This window comes from Gadus macrocephalus, chromosome 20 (genome assembly GCF_031168955.1).
Source record: "Gadus macrocephalus chromosome 20, ASM3116895v1".
Classification (NCBI taxonomy): Eukaryota; Metazoa; Chordata; class Actinopteri; order Gadiformes; family Gadidae; genus Gadus; species Gadus macrocephalus.
Window position 1 is genome coordinate 2,615,586 of NC_082401.1, and position 9,041 is coordinate 2,624,626.

Sequence of the window (9,041 nt, forward strand, 5' to 3'; positions counted from 1 at the left end):
AAAAAAAAAAAAAAAAACTCGGTGTTGCCGGTGTGCAACACCGAGTAAACGGTGTTGGCCTCAACACCGGTAACACCGGTAATACCGTATACCGCGGCAACCCTACTCCATACCAATCGTAATGTAGGCGTGGTTGGTTGGTCTGTATGTGAATTAATGAAACGTTTGAGATTATTGTAAAATAGGTGCGATACATGCCTGCTAACCAAGATCCTATCATACTAATCTTCCTTGCTCTGAATGGGACGATATCGTTTTCAAATATCGAAAATACATAGGTTGTGCAAAGGAATAATACATTGTGCAACGGAATAATGCACGCATAATAATGCAATAATAATGCAAATGAATAATGCACAGAACAAACGTGTCACTTCAATCCAGTTAAATAGAGGATAGACAGCTGACAAATGACGTCTGCTGACAAATCAGCAGACGCTTTTATCCAAAGCAACTTGCAATAAGTACATTTGTCATAAGAAGTGAAACGATATATCGCTGTCAGTGACAGTGATAATGACAGCTGTGTTTTCTGTTTGTGTTCAATAGTTAATGAGTGCAACATCCATAGTGATTTTGATACAAAGTGATGATAAGCGGGAGTATTTATAGAAAATATTTGCGATCTAGAACGTTCGTATTTAAGCAGGAATCATTTGCTCTCCATACCACCAATCTAACCAACCAATCGCGTGTAGTCATGCTTTAAACAAAACGCGTTCTATGTCGTATAGGCTTCGACTTTTAAGGCTATCGCTATTGGGTCATCCCTAGGCCTGAGCCGTAGCACTGAAAAAATTGTAATCCCCGCCCACCAACAGCGTGGGCCTCAATTACGTCCGCGGGCCTCAACGACGGAGTCGGACGGAGTCGGGCTCGAGGCCGCGACACACCCCGCCCTGATCTGGCCGATATTTCCCGCCATCAGCCCGTACTTCAGTGGGGCTGCGGCGGAGCCCGGGTTGCTCGGGGCCCCGGTGAAAACCTTTATCCAGGTCACGAAGACGGAGGGTCCGACAGACCGGGGTTACAGGGCGGTACCGCCGCTGGATCCTGCTCTGTGTGCTGTCTTTGGAGTGAAGCCGGGGCTCAGGGACCGCCGCCCCACTCCGAAAGACCAGCTGACGGCCAAGCTTACAGACAGAGCGCATCAGTGTATGATGCAGCAAGAGGCTTTTATGAATAACATCGCCCTGCTGGCGCATAACATCTCCACCATGGCGGCTGACCCTCATCGTCTGGCCGAACAGGCAGTTGACGTGGCGAAAACCGCCGGTGTCATCCTCTGCCTCTGCTCTAACAGGCGCGGTGGAAGCGGCTTACCAGCCCCGCCCGCCTCCATCGCAGGCTGCGGCGAGCGGCCAGCGAAGGCCCCGGGCAGCGGGCTCATGGGGCGATGTCCCGCCCCACAAGCGCTGGCTATTACGGGAGGGAGAACCATGTGACAGCGAGAAACACCTCTTTACTAAAGACGGCTGTTTTCTCCCCACACAGTTAACGCCGGAGCCTACCGGCCCATCCATGACTGTTTCACACGCATCTCCCCCCACACATAGGCAGGCCGTCAATAAACCTTGTATTATGGATAGAGCCAGCCCTACATTACTTTCCCCTCACCACGTCATGCCTGGCATGACATGTGGCGAGACGGCCGCTAAAACGAGCTCTCTGTCTACGAATGAGACGCAGCTCGTTCACAGTGTCAGCAGTCTGCTGCCCAGTCACAGTGTTATTCCTCCTCGCGTCCCAACGCTCAGGAGAGAGGAAGCTACACTCTTGTCACAAGCTGAGCAGACAGGGCATGCCTCTGCTAATGACACACACACCCAGCCCTTTCGGGCGGAGCTCCCCATGGGCTGCGAGGAGGACTCCTCCTCGCAGCCCATGGGGTTCAGCTAGCCCCCGAAGCGTGGCTCGTTTCCATGACAGCCGCATCAAAACAAGAGGCTGCACAGCCGCTTTCAGAGCATTACTCAGAATGGCTGAACGCTTGCACCCTGGCCAAATGGATGGACAGGCTGATCAGCAAGGGTCACACCCTGCAGTTCCGAACTCTCGCGAGAGGGGTGCCGTTGGGCAGAAGAACGTCACACATCTCAGTGTTCACGGATGCTTCTCTGTCGGGCTGGGGAGGAACATGCGAGTTTCACGTAGTGGGCGGCGTTTGGCCGCCCCCCGTGACAATGCATATAAACTAGTGGTGGGCATAGATATATTTTTTTAATCTAGATTAATTTTGGAATTAATCTAGATTAAAATGGCAAACGGCAAAAAATCCTTTCGTTTACCTTGACAACTGTCAATTATACTTGGCAACGGTGAATTATCGAATATAATTCACCGCCGGAGGTTGTGAAGTGCCCATGCAAGTGAACGGAGTATAAACAAAAATAATTGACAGCTGAACGTTGGGAAGGCCCATGCAAGTGAATGGAGCAGTCTACAGCATTGAGAAGAGCCGTGTAATAATCCATAATAATGTAAGGTTTAGAAGTTAAATATTTGAAAGTTGTAGAATAAATTAATGCAATTTATATTGGAGTTAATTTGCTAGAAACGGATTTACAATGTTTAGTCAGTTAATCATTTACATATTTATGTTACACAATTATTACTTACATATTTACATGCTTACATATTTAACACAGTCAGGATATTCTTTTTTCGAATCTGCCTCTCTGATTCCCTCACGTTTACCTCAGTCTAAATTCTAGCTTCTTATTGGTTAGTTCAGTCACGTGATGGATCCGAACAAGGAAGTGTTTGAAAATAGATTAACGGCGATATTTTTTTTTAGCGCGATAAAAGTTTCGCGTTAACGCAGCCGTTAACGCCGATAACGGCCCACCACTAATATAAACGCATTGGAGCTCCTCACTGTGTTGAAAGTGGTCCAACACTTTGCCCCAATATTCACGAATCAACACGTAATGATTCGCACGGACAACAAGGCGACAGCAGCATACATAAATCGCCAAGGGGGCGTGCGCTCGGCACAGCTGCTGAGCATAGCGAGACAGATGTTATGCTGCAAGGGCGCATGCACACGCACTTGCTCTCCATCAGAGCAGCGTACATCCCCGGTGTCCTGAACAGAGGGGCCCACATGATGTCGAGGGGGGGTCCCCAACCATGAGACTGGACTCTGCACCACGATCTGATCAATCAGATATGGAGCGAGTTTGGGAAGGCGGAGGTCGACCTATTCGCCACGCAGGAGAACACACAGTGCGAGCTGTGGTTCTCTCTCACCACGAAGGACAATCCCCCACTCGGGGTGGATGCGTTCGCTCACAGACCGTGGCCGAACACACTCCTGTACGCTTACCCACCCGTCCCCCTGATTTCCCAAGTCTTGGACCGAGTCCAAGAGGAGGGGCTGAATATGATTCTCATAGCACCGCAACGCACGAGTGCACCGTGTTTTCCCTGCCTCCAGCGTCTGCTCTCGGGGCCGCCGAAGGAACTCCCTTGGCGGCGGGACGCTCTCTCACAGGCAGGGGGAGCAATCATAGATTACCCAGAGATCGGCCAGCGCTTGTGGGCCTGGCCGCTGAACGCGAGCGCCTATAGGGTCTCGGCCTCTCCCATGAGGTCGTACGGACCATCCAGGGTGCCAGAGCTGACTCCACCAGAGCGTGTTACTCGGCTAAATGGGCGGCTTTCCAGAAATGATGCTAGGAGAGGGGTTGTGATCCCATCTCCTGCGCTTTGCCGCATTTGCTCTCTTTCCTCCAGACACTGATGGAAAGAGGGCTGGCATTTAGCACGGTTAAGACGTACGCGGCTGCTGTTTTATCATGCCACGAAGGCTTCGGGGATAAAACAGTTTTTAGTCACCCCTTAAAGGGGACCTATTATGCTTTTTCGACTTATATGACCTATAAACGTTGTTATAACCATACTAAAGTGTCAAATAATGACGTACATGCATTTCGACGTATTCCCTGCTGACAGTCTGGGGTGGCTGTGCTAGCGCTAAACACTCGGGACAACGATTGCGATTCACTTGTTCACATTTCCGGGAAACATCTACGTAGACGTACTCCTGCCACGCCCCCATATGCCTGGTCAAATCTGCCCGCGCACGCGCTCCAAGGAAGGTAACCAATCACAACGGAGTTGGGTTGGCAGGAGGGGGCCGAGGGGGCGGAGAAGGACGAAACGGAGCGTTGACAGAGAAGGCTGAAAGCGCCCAGATGAGAGGAAGAGTTTCCCGAAAATCTACATCGTTTTTTGTGTATGGTTAAACATGACTATCAATCATTATAACAACGTTTATCGGTCATAAAAGTCGAAAAGCATAATAGGTCCCCTTTAATAAAGCGCTTCCTAAAAGGTGTGAGGAGAGAGAGACCCGTGACACGCTCTCTCACTCCACAATGGGATTTAACGCTGGTGCTGCGCGCACTGGTTAAAGCCCCATTTGAGCCTCTTGACCGGGTGCCCCTCAAGTTTGTGTCAGCCAAGACAGCTTTGCTGCTGGCCCTGACGTCAGCTAAGAGAGTGAGCGACCTGTCTGCACTCTCTGTAGCCCCTTCTTGTCTTAGAATACAAGGGGACTGCAGTTCGGCCATATTACGCCCGAACCTGGCTTTTACACCTAAGAGTATTACTAGCTTGTTCAGATCGAGAGTAATAACACTCAATGGTTTCTCTCTCCCTCCTCATCAATCTGAGGAGGAGGCAACAGCCTATCTCTTGTGCCCCATTCACGCGCTTGCCTGTTATGTGAAGCGCACGGAGGCTCTGCACAATACTCAACAGTTATTTGTGCATTACAGAGAACATTCCCAGGGCCTCCCCCTGACGAAACAACGGCTGTCGCATTGGCTGTGTGATGCTATCTCACAGGCTTATGTGTCAGCGGGGGCAGAGCCGCCTGAGACTATAAGAGCTCACTGGACCAGAGGAATATCGTCCTCTGTCGCTCTGCAAAGAGGGATGCCTATGGAGAATATCTACACAGCAGCCTCCTGGGCTTCCCCATGCTCTTTTATTAGATTTTACCAAACAGACATGTCGCGCCTCTCTATGACACACTCAGTTCTAGGTGCTTTGTCAGAGTGAGTGTGATTGTGTGACTATTCCCCTCGCATATTAGACAATGTGAGGAGGAGTCAAATATTCATGCTGAGAGCTCTTGTGTCTTATTAGACACATTGGAGCTGCTCGTTGATGACGTGCCATAAGACGCATGACGTATGTTATGCAACGTCTGATGCATGATACTAGCGCGTATGTAGCTGTGTTCCTGGTCCTGATCGGGACCAATGAGGCATACAGTGGCGGCTCGCCTATAGAGGGCGCTGGGGCGCCGCCCTCCCGCCGACCGGCCATCTTTTCTTTAAATATATTTATATATATATTATTTTTTAATAATCTTCTCATTTTGAGAATTAATCTATTTTAATTGCATTCGAATAATGCATTTACTTTAGAATATCTTTAGAATCCCCCATGATTAAATCTTCATTCACTGACATGTTCAACGTTCATCTTGGTGAAGTAGATGTCTTCCGTGGGGCGTTTTTCGCTCAGCCCCACATGCCTGAATTATTAACTAATGGTTCCCCCATTGCTAGGCAGAAAAGTACATAATTTCGCCAATCAGCGTCGTCGAATTGTATGGCTTTGGGGCGCTCAAGATATAGCCCCAAGCGCAGTGCACCGTCCACTGCGCGTAACCGCGGATTTGCTATTACCTCAGAGATCAGCAAGATGGCGACTTTGAGTACTGCTACCACTGTTTCCCTGTGAGTTCAGCTAGCCCCAAATTCAGTTAAGTCTTTGCTTATGAATCCCTTCGAAAGAAGAGCATTTGCTGAAAAATTGCAAGTAAAAGAAATCGGAGCAGAAAAGCCAGAAGTGAACATGACCCAACAAGCAAGAGAAAAGGATAGAGCCTACAAGAGAAGTTTTTCCAGAGTTTGGTTCAGGCTTGGCTAACTAGCTGTGGGTATGCCAATGCAATTCTTTTGCTTTCCTTGTATACTTTTTAAAACAAGTGCGAGTGATAGTTCGTGGACACAGACAGGGTTGACAGACCTGAAACATCTGTCAGAACGGATTAAAAAAACACAAACGAGCAAGAGTGCATATGAACAACTGTGAAGCTAGCCATGCTAGAGGTAAGCAACTTATATTTATTCCACTAGCCTATATGTATTTCCCTTGAGATGGACACTGGTTGCAGACCCTCACAACCTCCCCCCACCCCTTTCAAGTGTACTGTATATAGTTCTCTGCAAACCTATGGTGGGACCAGGCCTTCATTGTGCATATTGTATATAGTCCTCTGCAAAGCTATTCAGTACATACTGTATATAGCTCTCTGCAAACATGGTGGCATCAGGCCTTCAGTGTGCATATTGTATATAGTCCTCTGTAAACCTATTCAGTGTACATACTGTAAATAGTTCTCTGCAAACCTATGGTTGCTTCAGGCCTTCAGTGTTCATATTGTATATAGTGCTTTGCAAACCTATTCAGTGTACACACTGTATATAGTCCTCTGCAAACCTACGGTGGCATCAGGCCTTCAGTGTGCATATTGTACTGTATGTAGTCCTCTGCAAACCTATGTTGGTATCATGCCTTAAGTGTGTCTTCAACAACCACACACAAAAGTTTGCACATTTACATTTATTTTTTGGAATTCATATTTCATTGTATTTGTCTAAATGCATACTAATGCAGACTGTAGATGTATTTATGAGTGACGTTTACCAACACAATTACACAGTTACTTGGCCGTAACACACTCACCCATTATCTCTATCTCTCTCTCTCTCACTCACACACACAGAGAGAGAGAGAACGTTACCTTGTGTGTAATTCAAAGTTATTGTTGATGTATCTGCATATATCTCTTAATGTTGCTGATTTCTACAAGGCAAAAAATTAACTTAAAACTTAGTTCCCTGGCCCCATTCGTCTTTGTAAGTAAATGTTATTTTTTTGCCTTTACTATTTTGTCAGAATGCATCAGAAATGCTTCGTTTGTTTGTGAAAATCACAAAAAATCTTGTGGGGGAGGATGGCCCCATTCGTCTTTGTAAGTAAATGTTATTTTTTTGCCTTTACTATTTTGTCAGAATGCACCAGAATGCTTCGTTTGTTTGTGAAAATCACAAAAAATCTGGTGGGGGAGGATGCCCCCAGACCCCCCTACAGGGGTTTGGAATGCAAACGTTCAGCCCCCCCTCAAATAAATTCCACCAGCCGCCACTGGAGGCATAGACTATATCGTGCTTTGCCCTTTAACCCAATAGCGATAGCCTTAAAAGGCGAAGCCTATAGGCGCAGCCTTTTAAGTGTCGGCCTCATTGTCCTTTAAATAGCTGAAGAAAAGCTGTTTATTGGGAGCAAAACGTCCGCCGGCGCCCGCCTATATCTGCGAACTGAGGCCCACGCTGTTGGTGGGCGGGGATGACAAATTACAAATCAGTGCTATGGCTCACGCCTAGGGATAACCCAATAGCGATAGCCTTAAAAGGCTGCGCCTATACTCATAGAATCTAGAGTTACAATACGTAACTATCGTTTTTGAAATCGTCAATTACACAAACTAATCGACAAGATGAGGGATAAATGACAAGTGATATATCTCTTGTCTTTTATCCCTCTATTCCCGCTATTCCCCACTATTCAGGGAGCCTGAGGTGAATCGTTTTTAATTAAATAGTCTAGATAGATAGATAGATAGATAGCCTAGTCAAGTCTTTATTAATACCAAACGGCACAAATCGTCGGGAATTCATTTAGGTGATTCGGCTCACACAGGACTGTAGCCTACAAGACCACACAGAACAAGGGAGACAAGTCTGACTGGACACACACAAAATACATCAAATTAAAACTACACACGTTGATAGATGGATAGATATACAGATAGGCCTAGATAGATAGATAAATATGTTCCATTATTTGCCTTGCGGAGCCAGCCTGTGCGCCTATGCAAATTAGCCATGTGCGCCAATGTCAATTTGTTTGACGAATGAGTGCAGATCATGATTTGCAGATGCAGATCAGTGAAACATATTTTAACTAGCCTTCTACAGCACGCAACGTTTTTTTGATCTCAGTTGTAATTACATTTTAGAATTTTTTTAATATATATATATTGGAGGGGAATCACTGTCCTACTTGCTTTCGAAGCACTTTATCCAACAAGCAAAACCGTCTCTTCAATATGGCCAAAGTGTATGGGAGTTCACTCTTTGATATGGCTGTCTGTACTAAAAGCAAACGGCTCCTTTAAATGAGTATGCAAAATTGAATTGTACGTCATGAGCGACTTGAGCGACAAAAGCGAACAGAAATATTCGCAGCGATACTTTATGAGCGACCAAAGCGTCTTTGCAGCGCAATTCGCTTTTAGTGTGAACGCACAGTTAGAGACACACAGCTAGAGAGAGACAGACCGTTAGATAGAGAGACAGACCGTTAGAGGCACACAGCTAGAGAGAGACAGACCATTAAAGACAGACAGCTTGAGAGAGACAGACCGCTAAAGAGAGAGACTGACCGTTAGAGACACACAGCTAGAGAGACAGACCGTTAAATAGAGACAGACCGTTAGAGACACACAGCTAGAGAGAGACAGACCTTTAGAGAGAGAGACAGACCGTTAGAGACACACAGCTAGAGAGAGGCAGACCGTTAAATAGAGACAGACCGTTAGAGACAGACAGCTAGAGAGACAGACCGTTAGCGAGAGAGACAGACCGTTAGATTGTTCAATGTATCTTGTATTGTTCAATGTATCTTGTTCTTGTGTTTTTTATGATTGTTGATTATGTTTTCTGTTTTTAAACTGCCCTGTAAGGTGACCTTGGGTGCTTTGAAAGGCGCCCTCAAATAAAATGAATTATTATTATTTATTATTAGAGACAGACAGCTAAAGAGAGAGACAGACCGTTAGACACACAGCTAGAGAGAGACAGACCGTTAAATACACAGCTAGAGAGAGAGACAGACAGCTAGAGAGAGAGACAGACCGTTAGACGCACAGCTAGAGAGAGAAACCGACAGCTAGA

General features: G+C 46.6%; 1 protein-coding gene across 1 annotated transcript in view; it reads right to left on the reverse strand.

Moving 5' to 3' along the window:
* Positions 1–9,041, reverse strand: part of itga4 (integrin alpha 4) — a 135,275-nt gene that overhangs the window by 21,989 nt on the left and 104,245 nt on the right. The gene's annotated exons all lie outside the window — the stretch shown is intronic.